This window comes from Jaculus jaculus, chromosome 8 (assembly GCF_020740685.1).
Source record: "Jaculus jaculus isolate mJacJac1 chromosome 8, mJacJac1.mat.Y.cur, whole genome shotgun sequence".
NCBI classification, from domain to species: domain Eukaryota; kingdom Metazoa; phylum Chordata; class Mammalia; order Rodentia; family Dipodidae; genus Jaculus; species Jaculus jaculus.
In genome coordinates, this window is record NC_059109.1 from 123,616,506 (window position 1) to 123,626,053 (window position 9,548).

A 9,548-nucleotide genomic window follows, 5' to 3' on the forward strand; every position below is an offset into this window, starting at 1 on the left:
TTTGCAGTGGCTAGAGGCCCTGGCACGCCCATTCTCACTCACTCACTCTCTCTTTCTCCCCTCTCTCTGTCTCTAATAAACAAGTAAAATAAAATAAAATAAAATAAAATAAAATAAAATAAAATAAAATAAAATAAAATAAAATAAAATAAAATAAAATAAAAAGCTAAGTCAAAAATTTTGCAGCCCCATCTGTTTGGCCCCTGGTGAGGTGCCCTAGATGGCAATGCATCATAGTGAAGACACTTGCAGAAGCAAAAGGTCACATTTCAAGCTAAGAGCAGAGGAGGATGGGCAAGGCCAGATTGTGTGTGGGGGTGGGTACATGTATTATGCAAGTACATGTGGCATGGAGACCTTGGGTGTCTTCCTGAGGAACATCATCCATTCTTTTTTCATATTTTTATTTACTGATTTGCAAGCAGAGAGAGATAGGAGACAGACAGAATGAATGCATATGCCACTGTGCATCTGGCTTTACATGGGTACTGGGGAATCAAAACTAGGTCGTTAGGCTTTGTAGGCAAGCGCCTTAACTGCTGAACCATCTCTCCAGCCCTCCTTCTTCTTCTGCCTTTTTTCTTTTTCCTTTTTTTTCTATTCTGAGATAGGGTCCCTTATGAGGCTAGACTGAAAAGTCGAAGAACCCCAGAAATCCTCCTACCTCTACGTCCCCAGCTCTGAGATTACAAGCACATGCCACTATGCCTGGTGTTTTTAGAACAGTTCTGGGGATCAGTCTCAGGACCTTATACTTGCAAGGCAAGCACCTTATCAACAGAGTTATCTCCCCAGTCCCTAACACTTCTTTATTTATTATTTTGGTTTTTCGAGGTAGGGTCTCTCTGTAGCCCAGGCTGACCTGGAATTCACTATGTAGCCTCAGGGTGGCTTCAAACTCATGGTGATCCTCCTACCTCTGCCTCCAGAGTGCTGGGATTAAAGGCGTGAGCCACCACACCTGGCCCTAATATTTCAGCTCAGTTCCAGCAGGATTTCTCAGTGGCCTTGCAACCCAAGTATGTGGAGTCTTCAGCAATAGGATCTTACCACCTATTCCTGGTGGGAAGCCTGGCCCTAATATTTATTTATTGATTGATTGATTGATTTAGCCATGCTGGGAATTGAACCTCGTGTCTCACTCATACTGGGCAAGGGCTCTACCACTTAGCTATATTCCCAGACTATTTACTTCTTAATAACAATTGTCTCTGGAGAACTCAAGGGGTCCAAGACAAACTACCTCTCACCCCCGTGTGGTCAGTGTTGACTGTCTACTTAGAAGTGACTGAGAAGTGTCTTGGAGATGAGTAAAGGACCCCTTTGGGTATGTTTATGAGGAAGTTTCCTGGTAGGTTGAAAGGGGCAAGACTTACCCTGGATGTGGTTGGCACCATCCTGCAGGCTAAGGGCCCAGAAGGAATAAAAGTGGGGGGAGGAGAAAGCTGACCGGCACTGCCACTCTCTCTCTCTGCTTCCTGGAAACCACAAGATGCGCCGCTCTGCTTCACCAAGGTGAACTGAGACCTCTGCGTCTGCCAAAATAAACCCTTATTCCTTTACAAGTGTTTCCCAAGGAAATTGGCACACGGACGGAAAAGTCTAACAGCCCCTACCCTGCCCAAATAACTTTGGGACCTCCCATCAAGGATTCCACCACTTCCCAACAGCACCACCTTGGGGACTTTGGGGTAAAGCTTTTTCCCTGGGAGAAGTGAGCTCAGGTTAATCCACCCCAGACAGGGAGCCAATGACAGACCAAAGCATGACTGCACCATCTTGGTGAACCAATGGGTTTATTGATGTTACTTACAGAGCACAGGTGAGGAGTTAATACAGGAACATGAGAAGCAGGGCTCTCGCTCTCGTCAGGGGCCTGTGAATCTTCTAACTTTCAGGAGCATCCTGGTACTTGTGAGGTCCTCCACCCTGTCTACTTCTTGAGCCTTGATGAGTTTCCCTCCAGGATAAAATGTTTTGATTAGAGGAAATTGCTATGCAACCCTGAACCAAAACTTTAAAAAAAAAAAAAAAAACTTTTTTTATTATTACTTATTTGAGAGCAACAGAGGGAGAGAGAAAGAGATATAGAGAGAGAATGGGCGCGCCAGGGCCTCCAGCCACTGCAAACCAAGCTCCAGATGCATGCACCCCCCTTGTGCATCTGGCTAACATGGGTCCTGGAGAATCAAGCCTTGAACAGGGGTCCTCAGGCTTCATAGGCAAGCGCTTAACCACTAAGCCATCTCTCCAGCCCTGGACCAAGCCTTTAATCCCAGTGTGTTTGCACTGGCTAGAGGCCCCTGGTGTGCCCATTCTCTCACTCTCGCTCTTTCTCTCAAATAAATTGAAAAGTAAAGAAACGGGGAGGGGTGAAAGGGATGAAATCTGCATATGTTGAATAATAAAAGACAGTGTTTTTTGCATACCACAGTGGGCTACTCCAGGGGCATCTTGGTCTTTGCTTAGGTCCACAGAGCAGCGGAAGGCTGAGGAGACACTGCACCTACCCAAACCACAGCTGCGCCCTGTCACTGGCCAGGAGGAGGGTATGGCTATAGTGACAATAGGCACAGCCAGACACATCCAAGCAGACCAAGGCCTTAGGGTCAATCTGAAAGGCCACAACTGCACCTATGCCAGCAGCACCTGACACGACACACTAACAGACTTGAAACAGATCACAGGAGGGAGATTTGGGGGATGGTGGGTAAGAAAGGATGGCATTGAAAAGGGGGTCTGGCTGTGACACAGAGCATCTAGAGGACCTCTGTGTGGGCAACAGATGTGAAACTGGCATAGACTCAGGCAAGACGAGGACTGTGAGGTGACAACTTAAGGCAGGATAAAGAATAATTTGGAAGCCAGGCACGGTAGGTAGCGCACGCCTTTAATCCCAGCACTCGGGAGGCAGAGGTAGGAGGATCGCCGTGAGTTCAAAGCCACCGTGAGACTCCATAGTGAATTTCAGGTCAGCCTGGGCTAGAGTGAAACCCTACCTTGAAGAAATAAAAAAAGAATAATTTGGGGTCTGGAGAGATGGCTTAGCGGTTAAGGCACTTGCCTGAGAAGCCTAAAGATCCCGGTTCAGCTCCCCAAAACACACGTAAACCAGGTGCAAGAGGTGGCACATGCATCTGGGGTTCATTTGCAGTGGCTAGAGGGTCTGGAGCACCCATTCTTTCTGTCTCTCTTCTCTCTCTGTTTATAAGACAGAAAGAATAATTTATGCACAATGAAAGATGTCCAGAATCCAGCGGACTTGGCTGCCTGTTTAGTCCACTGGGGGAGGTAGTCAAGTAAGGGCAAGAAAACCTCAGAATGAATAAGAGGTTTGATGATCAGATTTAGATTCTGGGATTTTCAAAAACTTTGTCTCTGAGCATTGCTGAGACGAATGTTATTTATATGCCACTGCAATCACATATGCAGCCACGAGATGGCGACAAAAGTACACCTTTAGCACCATGGATTTCATTTCTGCCTCTATAATACAAAACAAAACCAACAAATAACATTGATGCAGACAAATTTGTTATGGGGCCCGGTGTCGCACAAGTAAGACCACTGACTCACGGAATGTGAGGCAAAGTTTTATTAGGTAGAAAGAAAGAACAAGAAGAAAGCTGGCGCGACAGGTCTGCATCCCAGAGTTGGGGACCTCAAGATGCAGCCCTTATCTGTTGGGAGTGTCCGCTTTTATTGGAAATAACCACATGATGTTTATAGTAGAAACAGGGGTGCGAGTTAAACCACAAAATTGCACGCTGCTAAACAAGGGGGGGCTATTACAAGAAGTCACAAAGTTACATAGGTCACATAGGCGGAACTGAGGCAAGAAACATTCTCTGCTATGTAATCACAAAGATATTTAGAAACAAAGAGATACAAGGAGGTCATGGTACATTGCACAGAGGGATCATCCCATTCCTTAGGTAACAATAAACACCTGCATTGCAGAGTGATCTTCCCGTTCCTTTCACATTCCATTTTCCAAAATTGAAACTAATGATCAAATACTATAAATCAATTCCTTAGCAGAGGTTTTGTTTCAAGCATGACCCAATGTTCTTTTTTTTTTTTTTATATGAATCAGTTTTGTATTCAGCAAATACAGTCAGTTTGGTACCATTATTAGGCTCATCCGTGACTTAACCCCTCCCCTTGGCTCCTCCTTGTTGAGGTATATGGGTCATGCATTGTGGAGTTAGCCCTCAGTTATGGGTAGGATAAATGTCTCTGCAGATCATGACCCAACATGTGGCTCTGACATTCCTTCCGCCCCCTCTTCCTCAAAATTTTCCTGAGCCATGTTGGGTTCATTTTTGGTCTGCTTCAGAGATGAACTGTTGGGGGCCTCTGGATCTCTGGCTCTTTGATTTGGTAGGAGTTGATTTTTCTCTGTGTTGATCTCCTTCACCCTTGTGCTGGTATCGGGATCACCAGGAAAACAGCACCCTTGCTTGTTTTGCCAATTTTTCTTAGTTTCAGCTGGGGCCCTTTTGAGGTATGATGGGGCGGCTCTCTCCTTAGGATCTACATCTATCTGCAAAAGAGAAGCAGATTCTCCAACAGAGAGTAAATTAGCACCAGAACAAATGAGATAACCCTTACTTTTTTTGTAGCAAATTTAATAGGTGTAGACCCTCTTGTAGCCCAAGATTGATGGTAGCTTGATAGTGGAGAGTGGGCTTATGTTTGGATATGGTTCTGACTTGTTTCCCAGCTCCAGCTATGGGTCTCGTACCACTGAGGGGATCAGTTAGCCGAATCAAGAGCAGTTGGTTCCCCACCATGGCTGTGTGGCACTATTGCACTTGTGTGGGCATCACAACAGTTTATTTGCTGCTAAGTAGGTTAGATGCTTGAACAGATATTGGTCATTTTCCGCCAGTCGCACCTTCTGGCACTAGACACACTGTCTGGGGACCGACTCTCTTCCAGCTTCCAGCCATGCCATTCCATTTTACATGTCAACCACATAAGGTGTCTTCAGCAGTAGGGCCTTACCACTAACCTTTGGTGGGTCATCAAGTACTCGGACAGAAATCTGTCTTTCTTTTAGGAAACCTTGTAGGTCTCTCTGATCAAAAGCTCATTGTGGATGATGGCCACATACTGGTACTGGGAGTTACAGGTCAGTGCCCACTAAGAAAAGGAAGAAAAAGATAATTAATATACAAGAATTACAGAGAAGAGAGAGAGAGCAAGGGGGGAGGAGAGAGGGAGGGGAGATGTAGAAAATTAAAGTTGGTCTTCATCATACCCTCTCCAGTGTCTTGTGGCTCAGGTGTTCCCTCTAAGGGCCTGGTGAAGGTTCAGCCATTTGGTCTGCCTTTTAGGAAGTAGAATTTTATGGTACCATTGTGTTTGGGTCTAGATTTGTGTTTCCCACCTCTCCATTGCACTCCCCTCCCTCCCCACCCATCCTATTGTCTAGTCCACGAGATGCTTGCTGGGTATGTAAGGCATCTTGGGTAGATTCAGGTTAGGTGCTGTAGATGAGTGAGACTATGTGGCAATTTTTCTTCTGTGATTGGGTAAATTCACTGAGAATGATCTGTTCCAGGTTCAACCATTTTTCCTCAAATTTCATTGTGTCATTTTTTCTTACTGTTGTATAGAATTCCATTGTGTAGATATACCACATCTTAGTTATCCATTCTTCTAGTGATTGACATCTGGGTTGATTCCAGCTCTTAGCTATTACGAATTGAGCTGCTACAAACATGGTTGAGCAAATCTCTCTGGCCTGTGGTTTGAAGATTTTAGGGTAGATGCCCAGTATGGGAATAACTGGGTCTGTTGGTATCTCTATAGTCAGCTTTTTCAGGAGTCTCCATATTGCTTTCCAAAGTGGTTGTACCATCCTGCATTCCCACCAACAGTGGATGAGTGTTCCTACTTTTCCACATCCTCACCAGCATTTATTTTCATTCAATTTTTTGATGTTTACTATCCTTATTGGGGTAAGGTGGAATCTCATAGTTGTTAAAAACAATCAAAAAAGAAATTGAGGAGGACTTGAAAAAATGGAAAGACCTTTGCATCTAAGTTCATCAGGGAAATAGGCCAGTAGTTTTCTTTTCTTGTGGCATCTCTGCCTGGTTTTGGAATTATGGTGATACTAGCTTCATAAAAGGAGTTGGGTAGCTTTCCCTGTTCTCCAATTGTGTGTCACAGTGTGAGGAAGATTGGTTTGAGTTCTTCCATGAAGGTTTGATAGACTTCAGCTGAGAAGCCATATGGTCCTGGACTCTGCTTTTGGGGGAGGTTTTTTATTACTTTTTCAATCTCCATGAGTGTGATGGGTTCACTGAGAAGATTAATCTGCTGTAAGTTTAGCTTTGATAGATGGTATGTGTCCAGGAATTTATCCATCTCCTCCACATTATCCAGTTTTGTGGAGTAGAGGTTTTTGAAACAAGTCCTGATGATTCTCCCAATTTCACTTATGTCTGTTGTGATCTCTCCTTTTTCATTTTGAATTTTGTTAATTTGAAGCTTCTCTTTTTTTTGCTTGACCAAATTGGCAAGGGGTTTGTCAATCTTGTTTATTTTTTCAAAGAACCAGCTCTTTGTTTTGTCAATTGTCTTGTTTCCTTGGTTTCCAATTCATTAACTTCTGCTCTGACTTTAATTATTTCTTTCCTTGTGGAGCTATTTGGGTTGGATATTTCTTGCTTTTCCAGTGCCTTTAGGTGGATGGTTAGGTTATTGATTTGGGATCTGTCTCTTTTTTTTTTTTTGGTTTTTCGAGGTAGGGTCTCACTCTGGTCCAGGCTGACCTGGAATTAACTCTGTAGTCTCAGGGTGGCCTTGAACTCACAGCGATCCTCCTACCTCTGCCTCCTGAGTGCTGGGATTAAAGGCGTGCGCCACCAAGCCCAGCTTAGGGAGCTGTCTTTTTTATGAAGGCATTGAGTGCTATGAATTTTCCCCTGAGGATCGCCTTCATTGTGTCCTATAAGTTTTGGTATGATTTGTTCTCATCATCATTCAATTCTAGAAATTTTGCAATTTCAGTTTTTATTTCATCCACTATCCATTTATTGTTTAAAAGTGTGCTATTCAGTTTCAGGTGCCGTTGAGATTCTTGGTGGGTCTTTTGTTGTTGATTTCTAGCAATATAGCATTGTGATCTGATATCATGCAGGGAATTATGTCAATCTTCCTAAATATGTGGAGGCAGTCTTTGTGACCCAGTATATGGTCTATTTTAGAGAATGTTCCATGAGCTGCAGAGAAGAATGTGTAGTCTGTGGATTTGGGATGGAAAGTTCTGTAGATGTCTGTTAGGTCTAAGTGATCTATGGTTTTGTTGAGGTCTCTTACTTCCCTGTTGAGTTTCTGTTTGGATGATCTGCCTATTACTGGAAATGGTATATTGAAATCTCCAGCTATGATGGTGTTGGTGGTTAATTCTGTCTTATTGTTAAGTAGGTTTTGTTTTATGAACTGTGGTGCCCCTGTGTTTGGTGCACACAGATTTATGATTGTAACATCCTCATCATTGTGGTAGCATGAGGTGTGAAAATTCCAGTTCATTCCTCCACTCTGCTGTGGGTGGCATCTGTGTGGCTTCAGGTTTGGGATTGTAACTACCCCCAATGCTGCTGTGCACTGTAGCAATTCCATGCACACTTCCATTGTGCAAGGGACTGCTAGGTCATGGGATAGTCACCACCAGTTTTTAGTTATGACAGACATTAGTTGAGGATCAATGAGTTTGAGGCCAGTCTGAGACTTACATATTGAAATCCAGGTCAACCTTAGCTAGATTGAGTCCCTACCTCAAAAAACCAAAAGGGGGGCTGGAGAGACAGCTTGCTGGTTAAGGCACTTGCCTGCAAAGCCAAATGACCCAGGTTCAATTGCCCAGCACCCACATAAGCCAGATGTACAAAGTGGCACATGTCTGGAATTCATTTGCAGTGGCTGCAGACCCTGGTGCATCCATTTTCTTTTCTCTCTCTCAAATAAATTTTTTAAAAAATTTTTTTCAGGTAGAGGTAGGGCTGGATAGCGGTTAAGGTACTCACCTGCAAAGCCAAAGGACCCTGGTTTGATTCCCCAGAACCCACATAAGCCAGATGCACAAGGAAGCACATGCATGTGGAGTTCGTTTGTAGTGGCTGGAGGCCCTGGCTCTCTCACTCTAATAAATAAAATTTAATTTAATTTAATTAAAAATAAAATGTGGAGGTATAGAAGAACCACCACAAGGTTTTCCTCTGATCTTTACATGGCATATGCCAACACACACACATAAAAACATACACACACATATACATAGACACACAAAAAAATGATAAAAAGTTTTCTTTTAACTTTGATCTGAAAACAGAGGAAGCCAAATAAAGCATAGGAAATGAAAGTTCCAGAAAGAGAGGGCAGTTCTGTGAAAAGGTTCTGAAGTGGGTATATGTTAGACACCATTGCAGTCAGGTTCACATTGCTGGTAGGAATCACCCAACCAGGCAGGCGTGGTGGAGCATGCCTTTAATCCCAGCATTTGGGAGGCAGAGGTAGGAGGATCACTGTGAGTTAGAGGCCACCCTAACGTTACACAGTGAATTCCAGGTCAGCCTGGGCTAGAGTAAGACCCTACCTCAAAAATCCAAAAAAAGAAGAAGAAGAAGAAGAAGGAGGAGGAGGAGGAGGAGGAGGAGGAGGAGGAGAAGAAGAAGAAGAAGAAGTAGTAGTAGTAGTAGTAGTAGTAGAAGGAGAAGAAAGAAAAGAAATCACTGAGCCAAGAGCAGCTTGTGGGAAAAACAGGTTTATTTTGGCTTACAGGCAGACTAAACGATGGCATGAGCAGAGAGTGGACATCACCCCTGGCCAACATAAGGTGAACAATAGCAGCAGGAGAGTGTGCCAAACACTGGCATGGGGAAACTGGCTATAACACCCATAAGCCCTCCCCCCCCCCCACAATACACTGCCTCCAGGAGACATTAGTTCCCAAATCTCCGTCAGCTGGGAAGCTAGCATTCAGAACACCTAAGTTTATGGGGGATACCTGAATCAAACCACCACAGACGCTTTCAAGAGAAAACTTGGTAGAAGGGTAGAGAAAGAAGGCTGTGAGAGTTGCTGGAGCATGACTGCCCCAACTGCTGATTTAAAAAAAAAAAAATCAAGCAGGCTAGGGATGGATAAGCCTCCTTGCCACAAGCATTAGGACCTGAGACCGGTCACGTCTTATGCCCCAGAATTCATGTAAAAAGCTGGGCGTGGCCATGCACATCGGTAACCCCAGCTACCAGAGTATCACTGGAGCTCTCAAAAACACAGCTGTGTGTCCAGAGCAGACCCTGTCACAAGGATTCGTGGCTGAGCAATAGAGGAAGGACGGCTGCAGTTCTCTGGCCACCACAGATAAGAGCACACAGCACCACAGCAGGTCATACACGTGGATGCGACACACAGACTTGCAAAAAAAACAAAACCTCCAGTTAATCCTTAACCATGGAAAAACAAGCAAGGCCCACATGTCCCCTCAGCGTCAGATGCGCCAATAAGCAGCTCTCCACAGGCTAATTCTG